Source organism: Neopelma chrysocephalum, unplaced genomic scaffold (assembly GCF_003984885.1).
Source record: "Neopelma chrysocephalum unplaced genomic scaffold, ASM398488v2 Primary Assembly neopelma1_96217, whole genome shotgun sequence".
Taxonomy (NCBI): domain Eukaryota; kingdom Metazoa; phylum Chordata; class Aves; order Passeriformes; family Pipridae; genus Neopelma; species Neopelma chrysocephalum.
In genome coordinates, this window is record NW_020924866.1 from 40 (window position 1) to 4,106 (window position 4,067).

Consider the following 4,067-nt stretch of genomic DNA (forward strand, 5'->3'; position numbering starts at 1 on the left):
TGCCTCAGGCACCAGGCTGCAACCCTGGCTTAGGGGCAAGTTCAGGGCCAGCAGGCCGGGGGATCCCCCTGTGTCTCCCCTGGCCTCTCCCTGCCACGCTGGGGCCCTACCACATGGACATCTGGGCCCTGAGAGCTGTCTCTGGGTGCTTTGTCTTTGGCAGGCAACTGTGGCACTCTGGGAGATCCTCCAGCTGCCCTGGTGCCCAGGGGCAGTGAAGACCAATTTGCCCCGCCTCCTTCTGACTCTGCTCTTCCAAGTTTTCATCAGCACAGAGGAGATGTCAGAGGAGGTCGAGACCTTCTGGGGGCGATGCCGGGAGCAGCGCAGCCTTCCCCCCAACCCCAACAGGTGCTCCATCCCAGTCCTCTCTCCCTGCCACGCCCTCGGGGCTGGGGCCGGGGCTCTGCGCCTGACCTGGGCTGTGCTCTGCACACAGGTTTGCAGTGCAGACCGTGAAAGCCCTGCTGCGCCAGCTGCTGGATGAGGACGTGGTGATGGTGATCCATCGCAAGTGTGGCTGGGACACGCTCCTCAAGGCTGACACCCACCACTATGCAGTGGGTCTGCTGGCCAGGTGAGAGCCCTTTCTCCCCACTGCCCCCGGCATTCCTGCCCTGTGCACAGGCCACCCCACACAGTGCCCGTGCTGCTGGGCCAGAGGGCCTTGGCAGCCAGGGATGGCTGAGCAGAGTGGCAAAGGCGGAGAGGGGCGGCTGCACAGGAGGAGCCACCTCCCAAAGCGCCCATGTCCCCTCCCGGGCTGGTGGCCAAAGATCAGGCCTGTGTGAGTCAGTCCCAGGAGAGCTTTGCCCACCTGGCTCAGGGTCTCTGGCGCCTTTATTCCCCCTTGCAGGGAGCTGTGCCGTGTCTCGCACTCCTTCTGCCGCAGCGTCGCCGCCAACCTGCTCCCGCGGCTCAGCAGGGAAGAGCCCCTGTGGGAACTGCCTGCCCTGGTGTTCCTGGTGGAGGTGAGCCTGATGGCGAGCGCTGCCTGGCCCAGCTGCCTCCCCCTCTCTGCCCTCTCACAGCCGCAGCCGCCTGGGATGGTGCCTGCACCCTGTGCTGCTGCCTGGGCCCAGCCCCGGGCGGGTCCGGGCTCCTGCCGGCCGGGCACCCCGTCACTGCTCCCTGCCTTTCAGGTGCTGCACTGCCTGAACCCCAGACAATGTGGGCTCAGCGTCCTGCAGATTATTTCAAGGCGCCTGCGCAGTGAGTGCCCCGAGAGGCGTCGCCTGGCGCTCCGAGGCCTGCTGGTGATCAGCAAGGCTCCCGCACTGGTGAGCAGGGGGCAGGGGCTGAAGCCGGGCCGGCAGCGTGCGGCTGTGCAAGGCAGTAGCTTGGCCTTGGCTGGCCTTTGGCAGCTGTGCCAGCTGCTCCCAGCTCTCCTCCTCCCCGTTCAGCTGCCCGACTCCTTTCAGACGCGCCTTTGGCCTCTGGGCCCCGCAGCAGCAGCGTGGGGCTGCACCACAGCATTGTCTTCCACACAGGCTAAGAGCATCTGGAGCCTGAATGAAGGCCTCCTGGAGCTACTGCAGGATGCAGACACAGACGCGGTTGAGATGACCCTCTCTGCGTTGATCAATGTGCTGCACTTGAAGACCATCCAAATATCCAGCCCCACTGCCCTGAAGTTGCTTGAGGCTCTGCGGCCACTCTTTGACAATGTAAGGCTCTATGTCCCTCATCGTGGGCACTGAGTGCTGCCAGGAAACTTTGGGCCCAGTGTCTTTTCAGGCCTGTGCCCCAGTGGGCCTGGAGAAGCCTGTGCTGAGGTCTTTCACTCTTCCTTTGCAGCAGGAGCACAGCCAGCTGCAGCAGCTCTCCATGGTCCTCTTCCGAGAGGTGATGCAGGCAACAGAGAGGAGCAAGAGCCTAAAGCCACACATCTACCTGAGGCTGGTGCCATTCTACTTCAACTGGCACGATGAGAACCAGCGTGTGGCAGAGGTGAGGACTTGTGGGCTCTGGTGTCCCCATGGCAGGAGGCTGCTGTGCCACCTGCCCTGGCCCACGGTCGCCTGCAGCCTCCTCCTGGCCTTGGTGCAGGGATGCGGGTGCTGTGCCCTGGGCTGCGGTGCCATGGCCCGCTCTCTGTTGCTCTGCAGGCCTCTCGGGAAGCACTGTTTGGTGCAGCCAGGTTCCTGAAGTGGAGGGATCTTGAGCACCTGGTGACCATGGAGCAGCCCTGGAGGTTTGGCGAGTGCCTGGTAAGGACGGCCCCAAAGCCCCAGTCCCTGGCTCCCCAGGAGCACCCAGCCCTCTGCTCCCCCCAAAGCCCGGCCCCAGCGGCTGCTGGCCGGGCCTCAGGGCTCTGCGGGCAGGGGAGCCCCGTGCTGGGGGCAGGGAGCGCCCGGCCAAGGGGCAGAGCCTGAGCCGAGCCTTCCCTCCCTGCCCTGGCGCTCTTTGCAGCTGGAAAAGGACAGGAGCCGAGTGGGCCAGTACGTGCGCCAGGCCCTGCCGTACCTGGAGAGCCCAGAGGAGCCCCTGCAAAAGCTGGCCATCAAGTTCCTGGGTGAGCCACAAGGCCGGGGTCCCTCCCCGCCCCGCTGCAGCTCGGCCCCAGCCCCGGCTGCTGCAGCGGCAGCAGGATGCGGCCCAGGGCATGTGGAGCCCCGAGTGGCCTGGGGCCTGCTGCCGCCCTGGGCCAGCCCAGCCCTGGGGCGTCCCCATGGGGGGGACCTGTGCCTCTGGGGCCCTGACAGCCTCTGTCTTCCCAGGGATCGCCGCCAGGTCCATGAAGCAGGAGCAGCCAGAGCTGCAGCTCATCTGCCAGGGTGAGGGAAGGCACCTTCCAGCTGATCCCCTTGGGCCCTGCTCCCTCCTGCCCATGGCAAGAGCTGCCTGGGATGGCCCGGGCAGGAGGGGCTCCTCGCGTCCCCCCACCCCTGGCCTCACCTTGGCTCTCTTTCCTTTCTCTTCCAGCCCTTCAAGGCATGACTGATGACAGCCCTGCCGTCTCAAACCTGGCACTTCAAACGCTCCACATCATCAGAGCTGTACGGAGAACTCCATTCTTCCCATTCTGGTAGTCTCCATTCCTGCCTCTTCCAGCCCGTAGAGGCGTGACAGGTGACATCAGACTCGCCATGGCAGGCCTGGCAATTCAACACTGCTACGTGCAAAGAGCTGTACAGACGGCTCCCTACTCCAGATTCCAGCAGCTCCAAGACTGGCTGTGCAGGACGTGGAAGACCCGGCCTTTTCCGCAGGGCAGTGTCTGCCTGTGCTGCTGCAGCTCTGTGGAGAACTGATGAGGGAAGCTCCATCTCCTGGGGCCACGTGAGCCTGTGGGGAAGATGCCTCTTCCCTGCAAGCACCTCCTTTGAGCCCAGCATGGGAATACAACCAACATGTTATCACAAACAGAGGCCCAGGAGCTTTTTTTTGGTGCCCAGTGTGCACAGGGCCTTGGGGAAGAGGGGAAAAGGGCTCCCTGTGCTCAACAACATTTACGTACAGCGTGCCAGCAAAAGGGAGCAGAAGCCCCTTGGCCTTTGGTGGCTCTCCTGGAGCCTCAACACTTGCAGCAGAGTGGAGGGGCAGAGGCTGGAGCTGTGGGGATCCCTGAGGACCTTGTCCTTGGAGATGGCCACAAGCCCTCCCCCAGGCAGGAAGCAGCGTCTGTGTCCTGCCTGTGTGTTGCTGGCTGGATTGCTCCGGGCTCCCAAGTGCCTCTGGAGCGGCTCCTCTGGAGCCCCTTCAGGGCTGCGCCGCTGCCGGGCAGGTTGGCGGGGCTGGGGGAGAGCCGCAGGGGAGGGGGCGCTGGGAGGCCAGGAAGGGGTGAGGTGCTGCGGAGGCCCTGATGGGACAAGGGAGCGGGAAGCCTTGAGGGGAATCTGGGAGGGGGTGGGTGGCAGAAGGCTGCGAGGGGACAGACTGGGCACAGGCCCCGAGGGGCAGGGTGGAGGGAAAAGGCCCCAGGACTTGGGGGGCAGAGGCCATAGGCAGCCCCCAGGCAACCACCTCCTTCCCTGCCAGCCGGCTGCTCTGGTGCTTTCCCGAGGCATCTCCCAGCCCTGTGGCAGAAGCCCTGGAGGCCTCAGCAGCAGGGTGGGCACAGCCCC

At 64.9% G+C, this 4,067-nt stretch overlaps 2 long non-coding RNA genes across 2 annotated transcripts; both read left to right on the plus strand.

Annotated features, from left to right (window-relative positions):
- The first annotated feature begins 891 nt into the window (after positions 1-891).
- LOC113981170 lies at positions 892-1,592 on the plus strand. Its single transcript, XR_003538343.1, has 3 exons — positions 892-971; positions 1,143-1,280; positions 1,491-1,592. It is a non-coding gene; the product is annotated as an uncharacterized LOC113981170 (long non-coding RNA).
- Positions 1,593-2,463: 871 nt separating this feature from the next.
- LOC113981171 lies at positions 2,464-2,984 on the plus strand. Its single transcript, XR_003538344.1, has 3 exons — positions 2,464-2,515; positions 2,721-2,777; positions 2,926-2,984. It is a non-coding gene; the product is annotated as an uncharacterized LOC113981171 (long non-coding RNA).
- Positions 2,985-4,067: the final 1,083 nt, after the last annotated feature.